Source organism: Orycteropus afer, unplaced genomic scaffold (genome assembly GCF_000298275.1).
Source record: "Orycteropus afer afer isolate SDZICR_OR568_19922 unplaced genomic scaffold, OryAfe1.0 scaffold00298, whole genome shotgun sequence".
NCBI lineage: Eukaryota > Metazoa > Chordata > Mammalia > Tubulidentata > Orycteropodidae > Orycteropus > Orycteropus afer.
Window position 1 is genome coordinate 1194397 of NW_006921885.1, and position 27529 is coordinate 1221925.

Sequence of the window (27529 nt, forward strand, 5' to 3'; positions counted from 1 at the left end):
CCCAGTATCCATGTCTTTGAATATGTCTTCTCCCACACTGAATGAGGGCTGGCCCAGTGGGACCAGTTCATTATGACTGAAGTGATGTTACATGACTACCATAACTAGGTGATAAAATGCCTTGCAGCTGCCATTTTAGTATTTTAGAACAGTGACTCTTGCATCCTTGAACCATCATGTAAGAAATTCTGCTGCACCAAGGCCACAATGCTGGAGAGATCACACATGGAGGACACATACAAAAGCCTGAGATTAGATGAAGAAAGAAAAGCTTGGCCAATCCTCAGCTGTTTCAGTCTCCAGCCATTGGAATCATCCCAGCTGAGGACCCAGATGCCTGGAGCTGAGATGGACTACCATATACCGTGCCATGAGATTATAGTAAAGTGGTAGTAGTTTTAAGTCATTACATTTGGGGACAGTGTGTAATAGATAACCAGAATATTCAATGAAGAAAACTCTTTAAGCAGCAAGATATCACTAGCCAGACATCTATTTGGGGTTAACTAGCTTGAAGAAAAGAGTATTCCAAGGTGTCTTCTATAGTCTAGGACCAGTTAAGATGAACAAAATGAATCACTTTAATAAACAAACAAAAATGTAGCTCCTTCCAGTTAGCTCTGAATCTAAACTGCAAAAAAATGTACCTCCCTGATTGTTCTGCAGACAGACTGTCATTGCACCTTAGCCTTTCAAGAAGATAGCAATTTACCAATCACTTATATGGAGTTCTGGTAGCATAGTGCCTAAGGCACTTGACTGCTAACCAGAAGGCTGGTGGTTCAAATCCACCAGCCACTCCTCGGAAGGAAGGTTAGGCAATCCTACTTCCGTAGTGATACTGCCTCGGAAACCCAAGGAGGGGTCGCTGTGAGTCGAGGCTGACTCGACAGCAAATAACGACAACAACTTTATATGGCAAGGAAAGAGACCTTGGATAAGCAAAGCACTATTGAAGAACAAGGTAGGAGGTCTCACACTGTCGGATGGCAAAACCTACTCTACAGCCACAGTAGTCAAAATGTCTGGTATTGGTACAACGACAGACAGACACATAGACCAATGGAATAGAATTGAGAACCCAGAAATAGATTCATCAACCTATGGTCAGCTGATCTTTGACAAAGGGCTGAAATCCATTAAATAGGGAAGAAATTGTTTGTTTAAAAAATGGTCCAGGCAAAACTGGATACCCATTTGCAGAAAAATGAAACAAGATCTATACTTTGCACCATACACAAAAACTAACTCCAGATGGACCAAAGACTTAAATGTGAAACCTAAAACTATAAAGCTCCTCAAGGAAAAACTAGGGGCAAATTTAGGGGGCCTAATATATGGCATAAATAGACTATCAAGCATAACCTAAAATGCCCAAACAGCAGAAGAGAAACTGGATGAATGGGACCTTTGAAAAATGAAATGTTTATGTGCTTCCAAAGACTTCTCCAAAAGCATAAAAAGAAAACCTACAGATTGGGGAAAAATATCTGGCAATGACATACCTGACGAGGGACTTATCTCTAAAATTTATAGAAAACTCTAACACCTCAACAACAAAAAGACAAATAATCCAATTAAAAAATGGGCAGAAGACATGAATAGACATTTCACCAAAGAGGATATTCAAGCAGCCAACAAACACATGAAGAAGTGTTCACGATCATCAGTCCTTAAACCAAAAAACCAAACTCACTGCCATCAAGTCAGATCCGACTCATAGCAACCCCTGCTTGGGTTTCTGAGGTGATATCACTACAGAAGTAGACTGCCCAACCTTTCTTCCGATAAGTGGCTGGTGGGTTTGAATCGCCAAACTTCTGGTTAACAGTCAAATGCCTTAGGCACTATGCTACCAGAGCTCTCTTTAGCCATTAGAGGCATACCATTAGCCATTGTTGTTGTTGTTGTTATGTGCCATCGAGTCAGACCCGACTCATAGCGACTCCTCCTTGGGTTTCCGAGGCAGTATCACTACAGAAGCAGATTGCCCTATCTTCCTTCCGAGGAGTGGCTGGTGGGTTCGAACCACCAGCCTTCTGGTTAGTAGTCAAGTGCCTTAGCCACTATGCTACCAGAGCTCCCCCATTAGCCATTAGAGACACGCAAATCAAAACAAAAATGAGATACCTTCTTGCCCCAGTACTAGTAGCAAAATTCAACAAGACAGAAAATAACAAGTGCTGGTGAGGATGCGGAGAGATTAGGACTCTCATACACTGCTGGTGGGACTATAAAAAGATACAAACACTGTGGAAAGCAGTATGGGGATTCCTTAAAAAGTTGGAATTAGAAATACCGTTTGACCCAGCCATTCCATTAATAGATACATATCCTAAAGAAATGAAATTCAGGACAAGAACAGATCTATGCATGTCCATGTTCATCGCAGCATTATTTACAATAGCAAAAAGATGGAAACAACCTAGGTGCCCATCAACAGAAGAATGAATAAGCAACCTGTGATACAGACACACAATGGAATACTATGTAACCTTAAAGAATAATGTAGAATCTGCAAAACACAGCATAACATGGATGAACTTGGAGGACATTGAGCTGAGTGAAATAAGTCAATCACAGAACAAATATTGTATTAGTCCATTATTGTAAAAAGTCAAAGAAAGGTTAAGCGTTCATATATGGAAGGAAATTTTCTTTGTTGGTTACCAGGGGTAGGTGGGGAGGAGAGAGAACACCATGAGATAGGTAGAGAGAAGTATTGAATTGGGTGAAGGGAAGGGCAATGTACCAAATGTGAGTGATCCACATTGTGGTATTGAGAAAGAGGAAGACAGAGAGAGGTGCATGGGAGGTACAGACAACAAAGATGAACCCTTTTTCACATACAGTACTGCATTGTCAGTGATGGCAAACATTGATCTACAGGTGGATAGATAGGTGGACAGGTTGAACTATTAGGTGTGTCTATGCAGGGGGAAGTGTGCCCACGACCATGTATAGTGTTGTCAGACAATGTTTCTACAAGTGTATTTGTATGTTCTATAAGAATTTCCAGGTATATAGTAAAGCCGACAAGGGACAAGGTTGTAGTCACTTATTGACCATAGCCAACTACCCAGAGGGAGCAAGTAGTTGGACCTGTGGGCTCAGGACCATGGTCGCAGAAGACATCAAGCTCAACTGGCATAACATACTACACAAAAACATTGTTCCACATCCTACTTTGGCAAGTAGCATCTTAAAAGCTTGCAAGGGACCATCTAGATGCAATGATGGGTCTCTCCTGTCCAGAGCAAAAAAGAATGAAGAGAACCAAAGATACATGAAAACAGTTAATCCCAGTGACTGGTACACCCTGAGATCCTCAGCCTATATGACTATGAGACCAGAACTAGATGGTCCCTGGCTACTACTGTCAACCACTTGGAGGGGGATCTCTCTAGAGGATGCTGGATAGAATAGGAGAACAATGTGGAGCAAAACTCAAAATCATTAAGAAAAAAGTAGGGGAGACCAAGTTTGCTGGTCTGATAGACTCTGGTAGAATCCCTGAGATGATGGCCCCTAGCTGCCCTTCAGGTCTGGAATTGAAAATTGAACCCACTCTTGTGGCTGACAGCCAAACAAAGGACAGGCATATGAGCTGAACATTTACATTAGGCAGATACACACCTTGGAGGGATCAATCATGGGAGAGTAGAAGGGCTGTGTATGCACAGGGAGACAGCTCCAGGGGCAGGAATGCATGGGAGGGAAGAACACAGGGAAGAGGTAACTAGGGGAGGAAGTGGGAGGGGAGCAGTTGCACTGTGAGAAATTGTAGTCAATGTCATGAGACAAAGTATACGTGAGTTGCTGTATGGAAAATGAATTTGCTCTTTAAACTTCCACCCTAATCACAAAAATTTAAAAAAAGAAAAAGATAACAATTTGCTTGATTAGCTGAAGAGACTGTGGATTACCATAATAGCTTACTCCTTTTACCCTCTGGAGAGTTTAGAGCAATAGTTCCTGTTAAAGCATCAAACTGGAATCAGCATGGTCTTCTCACAAGGACAGTGAGTTAATTGTTTGCTCTGAAGTTCGTCGAAGAATTAATTGGAACTGTTATTTCAAGAATACATGATGGCTGAACTTTACCCTTTGCTGTACAAATCAAAAACTAAATTATTATATCAGAGACTTCAAATTTTAAATGGAAATATTAGCCAAATGAAATCCTCTTTTAAATTATAAACAGGGTGTATGCAAGAGATAGCTAAAGTAAACGACCAAAATACTAGTGAAAGTTAATTGAAACATGAAGACGGGAAGAAAAAAACAAGTTCCAAAAGGACATAGAAAGTCCTTGCATAAAATCCAACAATAGTTATTCCTAGGAGCACTAATTCAGATGACATCTTGTAAAGTTGATATATCTCCATAAATCCCATCTAAAATAAGCTTTTGCTATATTATTGTCCTGCTTCATGCTTTCAACCCTAGGATGCAAAACTTGTGCCAGAATATGTGAAGCTTAGAGTTGAGCTATATCCAACTCCCAGAGGAACACTGACAAAAATCCACAAATAATCTATATCTTGCTTTGAGAACTTTTGGGTCTCCAAAGATAATCCTGAATCTTTAACTACGTAAGTGTCTTTGAGCTATTGGTGGAAATCTGTGACAATTATGAATTAATATTGAGGGATCAACAACCCAAAGTGTCCCTAAAACTCACTGCCATCGAGTCAATTCTGACTCATAGCGATCCCTCCTTGGGTTTCCGAGGCAGTATCCATAGCACTTAAAAGACAGTATTTCTTAATAAGATTGTGGTAGTTAAGGTTATATGTCAACTTGAGTGGGCCTGGTTTTGAGTGACTGGGCAGCTGGATGTAGTATTTCCAATGATGAGACTGATAATCAACTCCATAGAATCTACTGTGAGCAGCTGAGTAGCTGCCCTAGGGATGTGGTCTGCTCCCAGTATTTATGGAGGTCTGAAGCTATTGGCATTCTGGAACCCTGCATGTAGCCAAGCAAGTCTTCATTTAGCACACTGGCATGTTTGCCAATTTTGGGACTCTTGATGGACTTGAAACAACAGCCTGCTGTGTGGTTTGGGAATGTCAGGACTGTGCTTTTTTACTTATAGAGGTTGGGTTTGTCAGCCTCAGGAGCCAGCAGCTGCCTGAGTGAAGAAAGCCTCCAGCTTCGGTGGGCAAGGAGCAAGAGGCAGAGCTAAAGCCCCAAGTCAAGGGGTTTTCACTCAGCCACTGGAGACTGGTACTTTGAACTCAGACTTCTACCCTCCAAAACTGTAAGAGAACAAAATCCCTGTTGTTAAAGCCACCTCATATGTGGTATGTCTGTTTGAGTGGCACAAAGTAACCAAAACAGAATATGGTTCCGAGAGAGCATTCTGACAGATACATAAAATGTGGAAACAGGATTGGAGCACATCCTTGATAAGAGACCCTGGCAAAGAGATGGCAGCAGCAGAGCCGAGAGGGGCATTAGACAGCAACAGGCTTGCCAGGCCACGGAAGAGAAAGCTGGATGCCACTGTGTACATAACTTCCTGGTGAAGTGGGTTGGCTTCAAGCATTAATTGGTAGAAGAGACTGGCATGAAATGGTAGCAGGTTAGCTGGCCCATGGAGCAAGAAAGCTGAGTGCTTTGTGGGCAGGAAGATTTCCAGCAGATTGGGTTGCCTTTGGCATTAATCAGTTGAAGCAGAGAGACCAAGAAAATGGGAAGCAGAGCTGCCACAGCCTCAAAAGGTAGGACTATAGCTTCTGGGGGTGGAACCAACACAGCTCCCTAGCTTTCAAAGAGTCAGACCATCACCAACTTGGTTCTGGATTATGAGGCTGCTCATTCATGTAGGCCAGTGGGATGAGGGCATAGCCAAAAGTGAGCATGCAGGTCTGCCATGCCCAAGAGGTAGAGGAACAGGGCCTGCTAAGCCAAGGTCATGAGGTCCCCACTCAGATGAACTAGGGGACCGAAGTCACCCAGTGAAGGAGATCTGTACAGATGCCATCCAATGAAGATCTGTACAGGTGCCAAGTTAACAAGGAGTGGACTTGTGGTAGTTAAGGTTATGTATCAACTTGGCTGGGCCTGGTTTTGAGTGGTTGAGCAGCTAGATGTAGTATTCCCCATGATGAACTTGGTAATCAACTCCATGATAGAATCTACTGTGAACAGCTGAGTAGCTGCCTTGGGGATGTTGTCTGCCCCCAGTATATAAGGAGAAGATTTAGGAATGGTCTGGAGCTTTTGGCATGCTTGAACCCTGCATGTAACCGAGTCGTCATTTAGCAGCCTGCCATGTGATTTGGCAACCTTGGGATTCTTAATGAACTTGAATCAATGGCTTGCCATGTGGTTTGGTAATATCAGTACTGTGCATTTTTACTTGTTGGCCTTGGGTAGGTCAGCTTCAGCAACCATCAAGCTGCCTGAGTGAAGAGATGCCTCCAGCTTCAGTGGGCTGGGTGCAAGAGGCAGAGCTGAAGTCCAAGGTCAAGGGGCTTTCACCCAGCTCCTAGAACCTGGCACTTTTAACTCAGACTCCTAGCCTCCAAAACTGAAAGAGAACAAACTCCTGTTTGTTAAAGCCATCCCACTTGTGGATTTTTTTTTTTTTTTTTTTTTTTCTGTTAGAGCAGTGTGAAGTAACCAAAACAAAGGTACATAAAACTCTCCATGATCCCACCCTTGACTACATTTCCAGAATCATTTCTTGCTATGCTTTCTTTGACTACCACCACCACAATTTCTACTTCTACAATACATGTTCACACACACACACACAGAGAGAGACACACAATCCCCCAGCAGAATTTAATTGATTGCAGTTTCCTGAATGTACTATAGTATTTCAGATCACTCCCACTTTGCTCATATCCCTCTCCCTGTCTAGCATGTTCTTTCTCTCCTTTTAAGATTCAGCTCAAAATCACATCTTCTGTGAAACTTTTCCTCACCCTTCCCATCAGATAGACTGACCATTCTCTCTTTTGAACCCAAAGAATTTCCCATATATAATTACCGAAAATCAACTATAATAAATACTTTTCCATAGCACCTATACTTTCTCTCCCTCCTCCACTCAACTTAGTAGTTTAGAAGAGCAAATAATCTTGTTTGATTATTTCTATAATGTCCAACCAAACCAAACCAAACTCACTGCCATCGAATCGTTTCAGACTCATAGCGATTACCCCCATTGGGTTTCCGAGGCTCTAAATCTTTACAGAAGTAGATCACCCAGTCTTCCTTCCACAGAGCAGCTGGTGGGTTTGAACCGCTGACCTTCAGTTAGCAGTCAAGTACTCTACCCACTATACCGCCAGAGCTCCTCTATAATGTAAAAAACCCCTAAAACATAGCTCTGCCTTCATATATAGAAAGAATGAAAGAAAGAGTGATAGACCCTGTAAATAAAAAGACTTGAGAACTTCAGCTTTTGGTTATATAGTACTATTGACCCTGTTCTTATGCAGGATAAACCATGTTCCATGTTCTGCCATAAATATCACTTTTTAAATGGAGCCAATCTAAAGCAATACTGTTCTGGTTACCTACTGCTGCTCTGACAAGAATATACCACAAATGGGATGACTTTAACAAACAGGAGTTTATTCTTACAATTTGGAGGCTTCAAGTCCAAGTTCAAGGTGCTAGGCTCTAGGGGCTGGATGAAAGCCCCTCAACCTTGGGGTCCAGGTCTGCCTCCTGCTCCCAGCCCACTGAAGCTAGAGGTGTTTCTTCACTCAGACAGCTGCTGGCTGCTGAGGCTGAGAAGTCCAAGTTTGACAAGTAAAAAGGCACAGTCCTGGTGTTACCAAACCACATGTCAGGACATTAAATTAAGTCCATTGTAAGTCCCAAAGTCGGCAGAGCATGGCAAGCTGCTGAATAGCCACATGGCTACATGCAGGGTCCAAGCATGCCATAAGCTACAGACTATCCCCAAGGCTTCTCTTTATATACAGGAAGCAGACCACATCCCAAAGGCAGCTACTCAGCTGCTTGTGGTAGATCCCACCATGGAGTTGATTGACAGTCTCATCATGGGAAACAACTACCACCAGCCGCCCAGCCACTCAACCTGGCCCAGCCAAGTTGACATACAAGTTTAAATATCACAAATACCAATACCTTCAAATCATAACATGACATTTATTAGTCATGATTTTGATTGGCAAGCAAATGAAACCATACCACAGAAGTTTGGAAACCACAGAAATACTGTCTATTTTACAAAAATGCATACAAAATTGCAAAATAGACAGGAAATCCACAAAAGCCTGACCACTGTGTATTATTCTACTCAGAATGCATTTATAACAACAGCACAGAATTGTGCTCCCAAATGCTCTGTAGATGCTGGCACATAAATAGTATTTCATTGAGGAGCTGTCCTTGAATTTTAAGGAACTGTAAGGAAATCAGAACAGCTGAAAAGGATTAGACTCCAAAACTGTCAATCTGATAAATAGGTAAAGAGAGAAGATGAAGGTGCATATTTAGTAAGGAGAAATGGACAACAAAGTTATTCACCTCTATCTGTGGGAACAAACCAAAAAAAAAAAAAAAACCCACTGCCAGCAAGTCGATAGCAACCCCCATTGGGTTTCTAAGGCTGTAAATCTTTACAGAAGTAGATTGCCTCATCTTCTTCCCATGGAGCAGCTACTGGCTTTGAACTGCCCACTTTCTAGTTAGCAGCCAAATGCTTTATTCACTATACCACCAGAGCTCCTTATGGGAACAAAACTGAGGCTAAAAATAGAGTGTTTAAGAGAGGATAGTAATACTTGCTGAGGACTGGCTTTGAGACTTCATGCACTTTAAGCAGTAACTATTATTCCAGCTTCATGGGAATTCTAAGTTTGAACATTCATAGAATATTTTCTTCTGAGTGCAAAATGCTATAAAATGTTTATTTCTATAAAACTTTTCAAAGTAATAATGTGGTCATCTTCCTATCAGCTCAACCTTGAAATACTGAAGATGACAGCTACCATACAAAAATTAATTATACTTCATATAGTAGTCTACTCAATTCTTTCAATTAATGACCTTTTATTTTTATGGACACATAACCTTGAGGAAATGAATGAGGTAGAAAATAGAAAATGTTTTAAATCAAGAACTATTAGATACTTTTGTCATTTCAGATTCCCTGTCCTATAAAGGCCATATTAAATCAAAACTGACCAAAGATAGTATCAGGGAATTATGGAACAGACCTTTAGGAAATAGACCCATTTCTACTGGAGAGCTCAAAAAGAGAGATGAGTGATTGTTTTCTGCTCTTTAATTAAGAGTGGATCATGGGGGATGAGCTGGGGAGAGGAGAGGATAGTCAAACAAATGATGTGAAATAGAAGTAATGTTCAACTTTTACTAACACTTATTCTGAAACTTTTCAAATGTACGCAAAAGTAAGAAGAAAAATCAATTTCTATACACTTGTCATTCAATTTTAAGAACTAACAACATTTTGTCATCTATACTTCATTGACCCAATGTCCATTTTTTTCTAGGATAAATGCTAGATATCATATCATCTCATACTTTAGAATGTCATTCTAACAGATAAGATGTTTTAAATTATGACAATAACATTTTCATAATTGTTCATTTCTTAGTATTATATAACCCCCCAACTTGGATTCTGTTTTCTCTATCTCAAAATTGTATTTTGGCATGGTTTGTTTGAATCAAAATCCCAACAATATTGGCATATTGCTTTTGGCTGATATATTTTGTAAATTCCTTTTGATCTATAATCTCTTTATTTCCTTGACATTTATTTGCTGTAGATTCTAGCTTTGGCTGATTGCATACTCATGGTGTCATTTAATATGATCATTTATCCTCAGAATTTCCCATAAACTGGTAGTTAGATCTTAAGTATTGACTAGATTTGGATTCAAATTTTTTGGCAAAAATATTCCAAAGGTAGTACTGTATATCACATCAGAAGATACATAATGTCTGGCTGTTCCATTTTCAGTGCTTTTAAGATTGATCAGTTTTTCTGGTGATATCAGCCTAAACCATCCATAATAAATTCTCCATTAACATTTCACCTAATTATGTTAGCAACCAAAAATTGTCATTGCCCAGATCCATTATTTTAGTAATGATTAAAAAAGAGGATTATCAAATTCTTTTGTTTCTTCTGCTTTATTTTCTGCATTTATTCTACAAATATACTTTCTATCATCATTTATGAGAAGCTCTGGTGGCATATAGTGCCTAAGGCATTTGACTGTTAACCAGAAGGTTGGTGGTTCAAATACACCAGCCATTCCGTGGAAGGAAGACTGGGAAGTCTACTTCTGTAAAGATTTACCACCTCAGAAACCCAAAGAGGTCAATATGAGTTGGAATTGACTCGATGGCTGTGAGGTTGTTTGTTTGTTTGTTTGTTTCTGTTTTTTGTTTTCTTATCATTTTTAAGGAGCTCTGGTGATGCAGTGGGTAAAATATTTAGCTGCTAACCAGAAGGTTGGTGGTTCAAAGCCACCAGCTGCTCCACAAGAAGAACATGACGCAATATATTTTGGTAAAGATTTGCAACCTTGGAAAGCCAACAGGGGTTGCTATGAGTTGGAATCACTTCAATGGCAGTGAGTTTGATTATCATGTATAAAGAGGTCTAACAGAATGAAGAAATTATCAAACAATATCATTAACATCACATTCAAGTAAAAGTTTGCTGAAGATACTTGAAAAAGAGTTGCAGCAGTGTATCAATAGGTAACTGTCAGAAATTCAAGCTGAATTCAGAAAAGAGTATAGAAAGAGGGATATTGCTGATGTCAGATAGATCTTGGCTGAAAGTAGATAATACCAGAAAGATACTTACCTCTGTTTTATTGACTATGTAAAGGCATTCAACTGTGTTGATCCTAACAAATTATGTGTAACATTGAGAAGAATGGGAATTCCAGAACACTTAATTGTGCTCATGAGGAACGTGTACATAGACCAAGAGGCTGTCATTCAGACAGAACAAAAGGATACTAGATGGTTTTAAATCAGGAAAATTGTGTGTAAGTGTTATATTCTTTCACCATACTTATTTGATCTGTATGGTGAGCAGATAATCCAAGAAGCTGGACTATATGAAGAAGAGTGTGCCATCAGGATTGGAGGACAAACTGCAATATGAAGATGACACAACATTGCTTGCTGAAACTGAAGGTGACTTGAAGTACTTACTGATGAAGATCAAAGCCTTCAGTGTGGATCACACCTCAGCATAAAGAAAACTGCACCAATAAGCAATATCATGATAAATGGAGAAAAGATTGAAGTTGTCAGGGATTTAGTTTTACGTGGAACCACAATCAATGCTCATGGAAGCAGTAGTCAAAAACTCAGACAAACTATTGCACTGGGCAAATGTGCTGCAAAAGACCTCTTTGAAGTGTTAAAGAACCATGATGTCACTTTGAAGACTAAGGTGTGCCTGGCCTAAGCCCTGGTGTATTCAGTAGCCTCATATGCATGTGAAAGCTAAACAATGAATAAGGAAGATAGAAGAAATAATGCCTTTGAATTGTAGTATTGGCAAAGAATACTGAAAATACCATGGACTACCAGAAGAACAAACAAATCTGTCCTGGAAGAAGTGCAACCAAAATGCTCCTTAGAAGCAAGATTTCATCTCACCTGCTTTGGTCATTTTGTCACAAGGGAGCAGTCCCTGGAGAAGGATATCATACTGGATAAAGTAGAAAGTCAGTGAAAAAGGCCAAGGGGAGGCTGTCCTGATCGAAGAATTATATCCTGAGCATTCTCCAACCTGAATTGTAACCTGTTACTTGTGTGTGGCCATGGCAAAGATTTATCAAACCCAGTAGAAAAGCAGTGAGTGCCCTGGGAGGGATGGCTGGAGGCTGGCAGCATGTCTGGCCTCACAGGAATAAGCCTCAGGCTGCTTCTGGTGATTTTGTTTCCTTCTCATGATACTGGAGAAGGTTAGAGGAAGATGCTTCCCCCATATCCTTTTTGCACCTTATGACTGAAATATATGACAAGACTATTACTTAATGCTAAGTAGAAGAAAAAGCAAGGCCACTTATGGATTGAATTGTATCCCCAAAAAATATGCATTGTAAATCATAACCCCTGTACCTGTGGTAGGAGTTCTGGTGATATAGTATTAGAGCATTTGGCTATGAACCAGAAGTTCAGTTGTTCAAACCCACCTGCTGCTCTACAGGAGAAAGATGAGGCAATGTACTTCTGTAATGATTTACAGCCTTGGAAACTCTATGGGACAGTTGTGCTCTGTCGTATAGGGTCACTCTAAGTCAGAATCAATTTCACAGTGGTGGGTGTTTTTAACCTGTTGTTATAATCCTATTTGGGGATTAATTTTCTTTCTGATATCAGTGAGACAGTATTAGTGTAGGGTGTGTCTTAAATCAATCTCTTTTGAGATATAAAAGAGATTTAAACAAGCAAGCAGAGATGGGGAAAAAGAGATGGCAAGCCAAATGTAGAGCCCCTAGGAACAGACATTCCAAAGAGACAAGGAGTTTCCTCCAGAGCTGACAGTGAGAGGAAGCCTTTCCCTAGAGCCGGCACCCTCAGTTCAGCTTTATAGGCTCCTAAACTCTGAGAAAATAAATGTCAGTTATTAATGTCACCCCTTGTGATATTTCTATTATGGCAGTACTACATAACTGAGACACTGTCCAATTTGAATAGCTACTGCCTCGTTATCTCATTACTGAGCTTTGCTGTAAACCAAACTCACTGCCATCCAGTTGATTTCTGTTCATAGAAAACCCCACTGGGTTTCTGAGGTAGTAAATCTTTACGGAAGTAGATTTCCCCATCTTCCTTCTGCAGAATGGCTGGTGGGTTGGAACTGTCAACCTTCTGGTTAGCAGTCAAATGCCTTAGGCACTGCTGCTCTAGTCTTTTCTATATGATTTATTAAATCCCCAATTATGTCATTCTTTAAATAAGATTAAAATATCCAACCGTAGAATGAATTTCACTTTCTGACAGCATCCAATTCAGAGTGAGACCCACTTCCTTGAAACGCCCCCAACATGACCTACCCAATGTCCAAGACCTATAATAAGTCCAAATGCAGTCTCATGGAGATACCTCACAGCTCCCCATGGAGTGCATTCCCCCTTGCTGCAACAAGAAATAAATGCATGATTCTTTCCCTTTAATTATCAATCTTCAGAAAAATGAGTTTGTGCACTGGCAATCTACATAACCAACAAGATATTCTTCTTTTCTGTTTGAAATATTATTATGAATTCATAGTTTTGTTTTTTTTTTTTTAATTTCAATCTATGTCAATCATTTTTCCCAATGTTCGAATTAGGAGATGGATTGACACAATGGATACAATAATGAGCTCAGGTACAGCAAGGATTGTGACGCTACCACAGGACTAGTCAGTGTTTCATTCTGTTGCACATAGGGTTGCTATGAGTTGGAGCCAACTCGATGGTGTCTAACAACAACAATGTTCAAATATTCCTTTTCTGGCCAGTAAGAATCCCTTCGTGTTGACTCCTATGTCCTATTGGCATGACCCAAAAAGTCTTTGATAGCATATGCTTTCAGGAACAAGTAGATGTTCCAGACTTATGTCCCAGAGTAAATCATGTTTTCACAATACTCACTTTAAGCAGAAATAAAAGTAAATGTTGATTACCTTGTCTATAAATAAGCTTTTGTAAGTCAGACTTGTATAAGAATATCATGGTTAGTTTTGGTTCCTATACCTTTACAAGAATGTAGACTTTCAGGCTAGAGCCATGAAAAAAATAACTAAAGAAATAGAAAATGGAAATATTTCCTAAGAGGAAAGATTCAGGAGTTTGTCTGTGATGGGGGAAAAATAATAATAATAAAGAATGATTTGATTATCATCCCCAAATAATAAAGGGTTTTCCAAAGGGAAGTAGTAGGCAGTCAGAGCCATGTTATTAAGTTGGTCATGTATCATGAAACACACATCTGCTAGAGAAAAGAGATTAAAGCAAGAGGTATTTTGTCTATTCTTAGGGAGTGTCATAATCACCTAGTCTTAGGTCTCTGGAAGCAGCCCAGTCAAGTTTGGAAACTAGCCCTAGATGACTCAGGAATTGACCTCAGAGCTAAGACATATACCCTCTCAAGATACTTCTAGGGAATTTAATTCTCTATTACCCTATTTAAATGCATCCTCTCTCCCTGATACTGTAGAGAGTAGACAAACCTCCTTCTAACACATTCCAAAAGAGCTCTGGTAGTTTAGTGGTTAAAGCATTTAGCTGCTAACCAAAAGGTCCAGCAGATAGAACCCACCCACCACTCTGCAGGAGAAAGGTGAAGTAGTCTGCTTCCATAAAGATTTCAGCCCTGGGAACCTTATGGGACTGTTCTACTCTGTCCTGTAGGGTCTCTATGGGATGGAATCAACTCAATGACAGTGGGCTTGGTTCAGTTTTTGCTTTAATCCATTCCAAAAGACTCCACTGCCAGCTGATAATAGCTGCCTCTAATAAAAGAGGAAGATAGCGGTGGTGATGGCTCATTGCTTCATACATGATGAGGCAGGTTGCCAGTTCCAGAGACTATCCTGAAGGTGGAAATGAGCAATGAGCTTCTCCATGGGCTAAAAGCCCAAGAGGAGTCCCTCATACTCTTCCTCCAGAAAGCCTATATCCTCTTTCCTACAATTTCTAGACCCCATTCACATTCTCATGGTGGGAGAACAGGGGCAAAGGAAGTGGGCTTAGTAATTGTGGATGCTGCTAACCACTCCACAGACAACAACATAAACAAGGTCCGTATTTAAAGTCAAATTAGGCAGACCAGATGTAAACATAAGAAGAATAGTGCTTCTCAAAGGAAATAATTCTGGGAGTTTTAATCATCCCAGCAGAGACAGTTATTAACAGAGCATTTAGAATGATTCCTCTCCTCAAATTTAGTAGGTGGGTCTTGGGGGTTGGATTACTGGAGGGAAAAACACTGAAGAATAACTATCTATGAGGAGGATTTCCTCAGGAAGGTTGAATGAAGGACAGCAATATAAAACAGTGCCTTCACAAGCTAAGAGGACAGGATGACAGAATTTCACAAACAACAAGCAATGTGACTGAGGAAATAGCTCCAACAACCTTAATAAAGGTACAAATATTTTTTCTCATCCCCTTCTAAGCCCAGAAGCTACTTTCTATTTTTATACTTTTTTTTTCTTTCTCTTTGATTGACAAGAAAGGACAGCAAGGTAAAAGAAGACTGACTGTTTCTTTATTAAATAGTTTGACTACCCTTCATACAGCCCAGATTAGATGGAAAATTACCTGTATAGTTAATTTCTCTCCAACAGTTATCTGTTGCTTCTATTGTGTACATATAGATGTTCAGCAAAGAAAAAACATAAACCAGTTCAAATGCATTCTTTCTGTCATATAACCAATATGCTGCCAATTTAGTGCTATTTCTCAGTGGGAATATCAGTCAATGCACTTAAGTTACCACAGATTGTTTTAATGAGATGGTTGCTCAGAGATTGATGCAGACACAATCTTGAATTCAATACTTGCAACTTTTATCCTTATCCCTACTCTTTAGAAAATGTAAGACAAAAGGAAAGCCCTGGAAATGTTTTCAAGTTTCCAAGTACTTGCTGTCATGGGTTGAATGGTGGCCCCCAAAGAGATATGTATATATGAGTCTTAATCTTCAGAATCTGTGAATATTTTATTATATGACAAAGATTATCTTATAAGGCAAAAGATTTTATTAAGTTTAGGATCTTGAGAAGACAATTTTAGCCTGAATTATCCAAGTGAGGCCTAAATATAAGCACATATATCCTTATAAGAGAGGAGCAGAAGGAGTTTTAGGACAGATACACAGAAAAGAGATCCATATAGAGGATGAAGAAGATGGAGACAGAGTGGTGCATCCACAAGCTAAGAAATTCCACAGCATGCTGTCAGCCCCCAGAAGCTAGAAGAAGCAAGGAATACATTCTCCTGCAGAGCCTCCTGAGGAATCAGAACCCTACTGCCACCTCGATTTTGTACTCAATGGCCTCTAGAACTGAGAGAATAAATTTCCTCTGTTTTGAGCCATCAAGTTTGTGGTCATTTTTTACAGCAGCCATAGGAAACTAATACACTATATACCAATATTATCTTCTTTAGAATGTTGTTGTTGTTGTTATGTGCTGTCGAGTCAGACCCAACTCATAGTGACCCCTCCTTGGGTTTCCGAGGCAGTATCACTACGGAAGTAGATTGCCCAACCTTCCTTCCGAGGAGTGGCTTGTGGGTTGGAAAGACCAGCCTTCTGGTTAGCAGTCAAGTGCCTTAGGCATAGTCCCTGATAAAAGTCTGGGGCTAAACCCACATTTGTACTAAGTAACTGACTTAGATGTCTAGTACATCTATAACAGAAATACAAATGGATGGCTTTAACATAGAGAAGTTTATTCTTTCACAGTTTGTTGTTGTTGTTGTTGTTATTTGCCATCGAGTCGGTCTGGACTCATAGCGACCCCTCCTTGGGTTTCCGAGGCTGTATCACTACGGAAGTAGGATTGCCCCATCTTCCTTCTGAGGAGTGACTGCTGGGTTTGAACCGCCAGCCTTCTGGTTAGCAAGTCAACTGCCTTAGGCACTACGCTACCAGAGATCACAAAATAGAAGATGATAAGTGAGAATCATCATCTAACCAAGCTGACACATAGTTGTGGGAGACAAAATTCAATCCATAACGTGACCAAGCTCCAAGCTATAGATAATGAGGTCAGAAGTAAACACTGACCCGAAGTCTATAAACTAGGCTGAGTCAATTGGATTCTCCCTCTCAAGTCATAAAAACTACAGTCAGGCTATGTTGGTCACTGGAGTCATAGGGTCACATAGATGTGAGACCTCAGTTGGTCCCACAACAATCTAAAATGATTTGCAATATAAAATTACAGGACCTAGACACTATCTCAGTAATCTGAGAAAAGAGAAAATAAAGAGCTGAGCAGAAAGAACCCAATCTTATCTCATACTTACCAGAGAAAATAAATGCAATTAGATAAGAAAAGAAAAAGAAAAAAAAAACTCATTTTCCCATCATCAAGCTGCCAACCTACTGAGTTCTACATCCACTTATTCTGGCTTTCCTCTAACTGCAAATGACCCTGCCCCTCCTACGAAAAGCTCCTTCACCTGGATTATGGATCCCAACTTCTTATACTTTCTTAAGAACATTGCTCTCATGTTTATGCCCATTCTTTCTGTATCATTCTCCTTTCCCCACTGTCTGCACTGATTGTGGCATTCAAATATACATTAATATTGCTTATCTTAAAATTCAGTCTTTGGAGCCCAGATCCTCCTCGAGTTACTGACAATTATTTCTACTTCCTTTCAGTTTTTCAAAGAGATTGTCTATCCTCACTGTCCCCATTTTCATGCCTCCAATTTTCTCCTCAACAATGAGTATTTTGTCCCCATTGCTTCACTGAAACAGTTATTATTAAAGTCACAAATGACCATAAGTGTCCTCAGTTCACTTGACCTCTCAGAAACATTTGGCAGAGTTGATAGTTCCTCCTTCTTGAAACATTCTTTTCACAGCTTTGTGACACCTGGTTTTCCTCCTAAATTCTCTAGTCTTCTCCGATGGCTTTTCTCTTACCAGATCTCTAAACATCAGCATGCTCCCAGAATTCTAACATTGACTCTTTTCTCATTGCTGTCTATATTCTCTTCCTAGATAATTTCCTCCATTCCTATGGCATTAAGCACTGTACGTATTGTCTGATGACTCAATATTAAATCACTAGTCTACATTTGCCCCTGAATTTCATACTAAAATATTCAACCTCCTATTCAACATCTAGGAGCTCTGGTAGCATAGTGCCTAAGGTACTTAACTGCTAATCAGAAGACTGGCAGTTCAAACCCACCAGCCACTCCTCGGAAGGGAGGTTGGGCAATCTACTTCCGTAGTGATACTGTCTCAGAAACCCAAGGAGGGGTCGCTATGAGTCAGGTCTGACTCGATGGCATATAACAACAACAACAACAACATTCAACATCTCCCAATGATTGTTTAATAATTACCTTAAACAAACAAACAAACAAACAAAAACCATTGCCATCGAGTCAACTCCAACTCATAGTCATGTCCAGTGGGTTTCCAAGGCTATAAATATTCATGGAACTAGATTGCCTCCTCTTCTCATGAAGCAGCTGGTGGGTTTGAAGTGCCAAACTTCTGGTTACCAGCCAAATGCATTACTATTCTATCAGAGCTCCTTGAGCAAGGCCAAAAAAGAATCTCTGATTTCCTAGTGCATACATTCCTAGTCTGCCTTATTTCAATAAATAACATCAACATCCATTCATTTGCTTGGGTCAAAACTCCTACAAATCACCCTTTGTTCCTCTGCTTCCTTTAATCCCATATCTAATCCAGCAGCAAGTACTATGAGCTACCTCTCCCTCCAAAATTTATCCTGAATCTGACCATCCTTCACCAATTTCTTACCACCAAATCATCATCACTCACTGTCATCACAACAGCCTTTTAAGTATAATCCATTCTACAAGGAGTAGCAAAATTAGTTACTATTTTGTCTATAATTCTTTATGAATTTCCACAACATCCAAATACGTGTATAACCAAGGCCTACAAGGCCTTGCATGATCTAGTCTCTGCCTACTTTTTGATGTTAACTTCCTTTACATTTCTCCTCAATTCTTACATTTGAACCATTCTAGCCTTATTTCTGTCTTTCATACACTTTAAGTTCACTTTGTTTCAGGGCCTTTGCTCTTGTTACTTCTAGTTGGAAATGTCTTCTCCATTTCTTTATATGTTTGCCTCATTCTCATAATTCCTCACAAAAGCATTTCCTGACTGTCTCAGATAAGAGAGAAACTCCTGCCTGGTCACTGTCTATCATATTTCCCAATTTATTGTCTTTAGAACATTGATCTGTATCTGAATTTTTTATTACATTTCATTTACCTAGTTATTGTCTGAATTTTCCCATTACAAGGTCAGATCCTTGAGGCAATGACTTTGAGTATTTCTCTCCTTTATCCCTAAGTACAGTCATTGGGTGGTTGTGGTAGTTAACTTGTGTGTCAGCTTGGCTGGGCCTGGTTTTGAGTGGCTGGACAGCCAGTTGTAATTATTCCCCATGAGGAGATTGGTAATCAACTCCATGGTAACATCTACTGGAACAGCTAGCTGAATAGCTTAGGGATGTGGTCTGCTTCCAGTATATAAGAGGAAGCCTTGAGAATGATCTCTGCAGTTTTTTGGAATGCTTGGACCCTGCATGTAGCTGAGTTTTTATTTAGCAACCTGCCATGTTGTCTGCCAGTTTTAGAATTGTTTCTGAACTTGAACTAGGGGCCTGTTGTGTGGCTTGGTAATCTTGGAACTGTGACATTTTAGTTGTTGATCTTGGGTTTGTCAGCCTCAGAAAGAGATGCCTCCTGCTTCACTGGGCTGGGAGCAAGAGGCAAAGATGAAGCCCAAAGCTGAGGGGCTTTCACCCAGCCCCTAAAGCTGACAGTTGGGACTCAGACTTTGAGCCTCCTAAACTGTAAGAGCATAAACTCCTGTTTTTGAAAATCACCCGTTTGTGGTGTCTTCTGTTAGAGCAGCTCTAAAGAACCAAAGTTGTGGTACAAAGAGTTGACATGTTCTGCTGCTAACTGAAAGGTTGGAATTTCAAGTCCACCCAGAGGTACTTCAGAAGAATGACCTAGCAATATACTCCCACAATATCAGCCATTGAAAACCCTCTGGAACACAGTTCCACTCTGACACATATGGGGCCACCATGAATCTGGAACAACTCAGTGACAATTCATAAAAAAGTCCCAAGTACATAGCCTGTGGGAGGTACTAAGTAAATTTTTGTTGAGTTACTGAGAATGGCACCCCATGACAGACAGAATAATCTTTTAATCCTTCCTTAGGCTTAGGTATTCTTGACTATATAACACTAATTGTGATGTTATTTTAATAATCCCCTTTAATTTGTGCCAATCTGAATAAATTTCTCTTCTCTGCAGCCAAAGACTATTGATACAATTGTTAAAATGATACTGTCCCCTAAACTTAAACATTGTCCAAAGCCTACCTAATGGTAAGGTTAAGAATCTAAGGCACAAAAATCATGTTCAATGCTTGCCACCCTGCCTCTGTCTACCCCAACTCTTGTTTTCCTAATGCAGACTTGAAATCTGACTTCCAAGTCCTATCTAAGGAGTTAAAAATGATGTCTCCATACATTATACCCTGATTTCCACTACTAGGAAGTGGACATCTTTCTCCTGCAGAGAAGAAATACACTGTTAGAGGTGTATAATCAGTTTCCTGACTTCCCAAAGACATTGAACATAAACGAGGTATTGGAATTTATCTAACCATTATGTAGAAGTCTACGAGAAAATAACAGTAACTTAAGAGGCACAGACTTGTACTCTGGTCATGCCTGCCCCTGTTTAGTTCAATGACCTTATAGGGAACTTAGCCTCTCCAGGGCTTTATTCTCTGTACAGTAAAGAGATTGGATCAGCTGACCCCAACCCTCTCTGCCATGGCTCATAATCTGTGATTCTTAACCAACTTGTGTACCTGTTTCTTTTCCGTTGGTTCTTTTTTAAGAGCTGCTTTTCTCCTCTCACTTTCCTAAGAGAATTATAGCTCTGGAAAAGAAGCTGGCTGCTTCTTTTGCAACACACTTCTGATCACACAGCCACGCACACTGCTCCCATGGCACAGGAATGTGTGATGCTTGATTTACACCTTGCTGGTTGAATACATGCAATGGCAATTGGGAGTTATATTGGGTTCATGGCACTGAAGAATAGCAGGCATTCAGTTCCATTTAGCTCAAGGGTGTTTTTGTTTGCTTGTTTGATGAAAAAACATATTTATTCAGGTGCTCAGTTACGAAGTGAAATGTGGCTCCACAAAACTGAATTATGTGCAGTGGAACCCAAACTGTAAACTATAGACACTCACATATTTAGACAGAGTAAGCGAGCATCTTGCTAGAGATTTTCAAAGGTAAGTTGAAAGGCTGATTGTAAATGCCAGACTGTGTATGCATTCAGCAACATGTGCTTGTTTGGACCAATCTTATGATTGCTGCAGGTTAAACTGAAGGCCCTTGGAGCAAATTTCTGGGTACCAGGTAGATATCGATGCCTAATTTCATTACCATTGACCCCTGCTGCAGCTTTCTATGCTTTTCATAAAGGGGAAGTAGGGGAAACTATACCTAGAAGCAAATCTCTTCCTGCCAACACTCAGTCTTGCCTTTAACCTTGAACATAACCTCCAAGAAGCTCAACCCATTGACCGTGGTATATTATCTCCTCCTGACAGAAAGATAGAATTACCCATCATAGTGATTGGCAGCTAACAATCTAAGCCAGTGTTCTCCAAGTGTGATCCTCAGACCACACTTGGAGAAGTTGCAGCATCACCTGGGAACTATTGACCAATGAAAATCCTCAGGCCCCAACTCAAAACTCATTGCCATCAGTCTATTCTGATTCATGGCAACCCTATGTGTTAAGGAGTAGAACTGCTCTGTAGGGTTTTCTTGGCTGTAATCTTCAGGGAAGCAGATTGCCAGGCCTCTTTTCCAATTTCTCTGGGTGGGTTTGAATCACTAAACTTTAGGTTAGTGGGGGCTCTGGTGGCATAGTACCTAAGGCATTTGACTGCTAACCAGAAGGCTGGCAGTTCAAACCCACCAGCACCTCCTCAAAAGGAAGGTTGGGCAATCTACTTCCATAGTGATACCGCCTCAAAAACCCAAGGAGGGGTTGCTATGAATCAGGTCCGACTCAATGGCAGTAAGTTTAGGTTAGTAGTCAAGCGCAAACAGTTTGTACCTCCCAGGGACCTTCAGACCCCAACCTAGACATGTTGAATTGGAAAGATTGAAGTGGAACCCAGCAATTATATTTTAAAAAGCCATCCAGGTGACTCTAATGCACATTAAAGTTCGAGAACTGCTTATCAAATGATAATCTGCAGAAATGGAAATGTTTGATTGTTCTCCATGCTGATGACAGCAGTAGCCCTTCTCAGCAGAGCATGCTCACATGAATATAAGACAGCTAAGTATTGTTCCACACATGTTTTTCAAATTCCTGGGAGTTTTACCACCACCAGTTCATTCAAAAATTATTTGTTGAGTCCCTAGTATGTGGTAAACACTGTGCTAAGGTTAAGATATGTGATAGAAACAACAACAACACAATTGTTGTCTTAGACTGCAACTTGTAGAAAAACAATGTGTTAAAAAATAATGAGTTAGACCAGCTATTGGCAAATTTTTTCTATAAAGAGTCAGATAATAAATATTTTAGGCCTCAAGTCTACTGTTATAGTACAAAGCAGCCATAGACAATATGTAAATGAATGGGTTGACTGGGTTCCAATAAAATTTTATCTACAAAAACAGGCTGGGTTTAGCCTGTGGTGTCCCATGCTGATCCATTGCCTGGAATGTTTCTTTCTCTAGCTTGGTTTATTTTGTATAGGAAACCTTTCTCAATATTCCAGATCAAATTAGATTTTCTTGCTTCATGCTTTCATTGCAACTAGTTTTTCCCCTTCATTGTACAATTTCAGAACTATATTCAAATAATTAATGGTGTAATTGGGGCTTAATGTTTGTCTTTCCCACTAAATTGCAATTTGTGTGAGAAAAGAATCAGTTGTTGTTACGTGCCGTCGAATTGGACCCGACTCATAGCGACCCCTCCTTGGGTTTCTGAGACGGTATCGCTATGGAGGTAGATTGCCCAACCTTTCTTCCGAGGAGTGCCTGGTGGGTTTGAACCACCAGCCTTCTGGTTAGCAGTCAAGTGCCTTAGGCACTATGCTACCAGAGCTCCTAAGACAACAATTAGGGAAAAAAATCACATCTGACTAGAAAGAAGCAAATTTTTTGTTAGATACTCTGGATAAAATTGAGGTCTCACTGTACCCCTCTCTCTAAACCATTAAAACCCTGCTGTCACCTGCATCCAGATCTTGGTTTCTAATACCACTCCCCAATAATGGTAACCAGGGGTCATTAGAGAAATGGCTGCTTCTAGGGCTGAGGGAAGAAATATACAAGATGAGCATGGACCTCATGCTTATATAAATAAATAACTGGATAGATTAAAAAATGGGAGTGCATAGACAAATCTTCCATGCAGAAGAATTTATGTAGATACCCCACCCTTAAGAGCTCTGGTGGCGTAATGCCTAAGGCATTTGACTGCTAACCAGGAGGTGAAGCATAACTCTCCACTCCTTAAGTATAGCTGCATTTAGTGACTTCCTTCCAGAGCACAGCATAGGAATAGGAAAAAAAAGAATAACTTTTTAGTTGAGGAACCTGATGAACACTACCTCAGCCAGGTGACCAAGGTTCACATCAGTGTTGATAAGTCATGTTTATAGTATATGTCCTTGATATGATGTGATAGAAATGGCACTATACTTGTGTGGTCTTCATCACCAAAACTCATAACCCTAGTATAATCACGAGAAAGACACCAGCCAAATCCCAGCTGAAAAACAGCCTACAAAATTCCTGACCAGTACTCCATAAAACTCTCAAGGTCATCGAAAACAAGGAATGTCTGAGAAACTATCACAACCAAGAAGAGCCTCATAAGATATGGTGACTAAATGTAATGTCTTCTGGATGAGATCCTAGAACAGATAAAGGAAATTAAATAAAAACTAAGGATATCTGAATAAAATATGGACTGTAGTTAATAATAGTGTATCAATATTAGTTATTAATTGTGACAACTGTAGTGTAAAATATTAATAATGAAGTAACTTGGATCTGAGGTACGTGGGAACTCTCTGTATTATCTTCACAATTCTTTGGTAAACCTAGATATATTCTTATTTAAAACTGTTGTTGTTGTTATTTGCCATCAAGTCAGACCCGACCCACAGCGACCCCTCCTTGGGTTTCCGAGGCAGTATCATTACAGAAGTAGATTGCTGAATCTTCCTTCTGAGGAGTGGCTGGTGGGTTTGAACCACCAGCCTTCTGGTTAGCAGTCAAGTGCCTTAGGCACTACGCTACCAGAGCTCCCCATTTAAAACTAGGTTGTATAATAACCTACTGACTCCACTTAATTTCAAAAAATAAATTATAGAACTCTCTTTCTCTTTCAACAGTGACTTCCTTCCCATTTGCCACACTGGTTACCAGGAAGCTGCTCCTTCACCTTTCTACGTTCTTACTCACTGGTATATCATTTCATTTCATAGTAAGAAAGTGATTTCTTTTTCTTAAACTTCTTTCTCTTGTTTAAATCTGAAAACCACATAATTTTCCCTAGTATTAATGTGATTATACAATATATAACAATAACAATAACTCTGACAGCAATATAGTTTTGCAATGTCATCCTTTATCTCTTTCAACATTAACTCTAAGATGTTTCTCACAGTCATTTACAGAGGTTTCTCCATTCCATCTTCTGACTGATTTTCCACTTCATTCTTTCCACAAGTAGAACTGACTCTCTTGGCTTTCCTTAACCACTGTGCAGAGTTGAGGTTTTTTATATTTCTTCATACTACTACAATAGAAAGGTCAGTTCTTAATAATAAACATGGTTTGTGTAGTTAAGGATTTCCCCTGCTGGGAAAAGCAGTTGATAAAAATCGTATTTTGGTGAGAATGGCAGGTAGGAAAGACATGGCATTTGTCTTTTCTTAATCATTCAGTCCTTGACATTTAACATATTTCTTTAAAGCTCCAAGGAATGAGTTTAAGATTATTCTCAATTATTTACCAACTTTGGAGAAGAGTGACCATTAATTTCATATTACAGGTTATTGGTGCAAAGTTGGATCTCAGAAATTTTCCCCCCTAAACTATATTTCCACAAGGAGAAATTTTCACTCACATGGTGTGGAAGCATATATGAGAGTGAGGGAATGTATGTGTTAATAGATGCTAATATAATATGAATTGAGAGACAGATCAAATCCCTGTTGTCCTTCAAAATCTCCCAACAAACCTGAAATAATACTATCTACCTTAACAAGAGTTATTGCTATAGTTTAAACTATTTTCCTAACCTGTAATACTTGATCTTCTTAGGGCCCTAGAGCTTTTTCATATCAAAATTCTCTTTGTATATTATATATTTATTTGAAATAAGGTTGCACAGGCTGAAACATCACGTTTCTTTCATATGATTACAGCCATATCAACTCTCTAAGTGCTGAAACTTACTTCAAGCTAAATAAATGCTCTAATTAATAGGAAAATATATCTTTGGTTATATTTTTTCAGTGACAAAATTTTACCAAATTTAGGATCAAAGGAAGAAAATTATGAGCAAGCTCACTGGTGATAGAATGGATGGCACATACTGGGTTAAAGAACTAAAAGATGAAATTTAGCCTTCAGAAATTAGAAACTTAAAGTTCTGAAGGACAGCGTCTCAGATGTCCCCTAAGCTTCTACCACTAATACAGATTCCATAGACTGGTGAGTTGCTACCTCCAGCAAGGACATAGATGGGATCCAGAACAGATACTTTTCTAATTCAAGCTCATATATCCACAAGGCCAACATGGTGACCCATGGAAACAGATGGAAAGAAACGGGAAAGAGTGACACAGGCAGGAAGCCAGGATGAGGGCAACACGAGGGCAGATGCAGAGCAGTGGAACTCCTGAAACAACTTCCAAGAATGAGAATTCCAAGCAGGTAGGGAAGGAAATGGGAAGGAACTACGGGACATTTTGTTTTGAGGATCAGCGAGCATCATCTGTATATCCACACATAAAATCACTTCTGGACACATTTAAATCTTCATGAGTTTAATTGCACTTCTGCTTTGTTCTAAAGTGCCAGTGACTTTTAGACAAACCACGCTTATCATTCTATTTCTACTTTTTTCTTAGAAAGAGCTTTGGAAATGTGATTACCTAAAATCTCTACCAGGAGCTCTGGTAGTGTAGTGCCTAAGGCACTTGACTGCTAATCAGAAGGCTGGTGGTTCACACCCACCAGCCACTCCTTGGAAGGAAGATGGGGCAATCTACTTCCGTAGTGATACTGCCTCAGAAACCCAAGGAGGGGTCTCTATGAGTCGGAGCAGACTCAACAGCGCATAACAACAACAACAAAATCTCTACCAAGTTCATAGGTTGGAATAAGAAGCATAAAATTCAAAATTATTGTAAAAATTCTCAATAGAGAAGTGGAAAATCTCAGAATACAAGTTTCTGGAGACTTTTCCAGCTTTCTAAGCACCTCATGAATACTAGGTTTCCTTCAAGTTCTAACTTTTATTAAATTACTATAATTCATAACCCTCCATAACAACAACAGAAAATTATTGTTTACTGCTGACTTCACAGGAAAGGTAAGACTAATCACATGATCTTTCTACTGTCTGGAGACCTTGCTAGATCCCTTTTCCACCTATCAAAATCCTTCTTATCTTTGGATCCAGCACAAATTTCACACTCCCCTCCTCCACCCCAGTAGTCTCAGCTGTAAATTTCCTTTCCTCCTATAAGGTCCCAGAAAATGCATATACCACTGATATGAGTTAACAAATATTTATGAGCCACTCCTCGGAAGGACGATGGGGCAATCTACTTCCATAGTGATACTGCCTCGGAAACCCAAGGGGGGGTCACTATGAGTTGGGTCTGACTCGACAGCACATAACAACAACAACAACAAATATGTGCACAGAACTCCCAGGGATTGCCTTAATGATTCATACACATTTCCATATTAAATGTTCTGAGAAGTCCTGCAATGAAGAAACCTGTTAAATTCAGTTTATCCCAATATTTTCTAACTTGATTTTAGAACCTTGAATACTAAACACTTATTGCTATATTTTCTAATTTGGCTTTGGAACCCTGGCTACCAGGCACTTATTATTATCCCACAAAAACACTTTATGAAAAATGCTGGACCAGCATCAAGATTTGAAAATTGTTATTTTTCTAGGACAGAGACCTGGGCATACATATTTCAAAACACTTCCCCAAGGCCTAACCTCAGTTGAGACTATGATTCTGCCTTCTAGGGGTCCATAAATCCAATGACCATAACCTCCTGGTGAATTTATATTGATGGATATTCTTCATTTCCATTATATAAGCCCAGTGTAATCAAACTCTAAGCCTCACAAGAAGTCTGTAATAACACAGCTTCTGTGACCAGCCTGAGGTCAAGGACTAGGCCTTTTTTGCTGTTGCTATCTTCAGTATCAGCCCCAGGGTTACAGGTGAGGAGAGACAACTCAGGGATGCCCAAAGCGGCAGGTGGGAAAAGCAGGAGAAAGGCAATTAAAACCAGGAACCCAGACAGAAGAGCAATCAGCTGAAGGGATTAGGTGAGGAGAGGAAACTCAGGCCCACCCAGAGCAGCAGGCCGGAAGAGCAGGAGAAAGGGGATAAAAGCCAGGAACCCAGACAGAAGAGCAGTCAGCCCCAGGGTTACAGGTGAGGAGAGACAACTCACGGACACCCAAAGCAG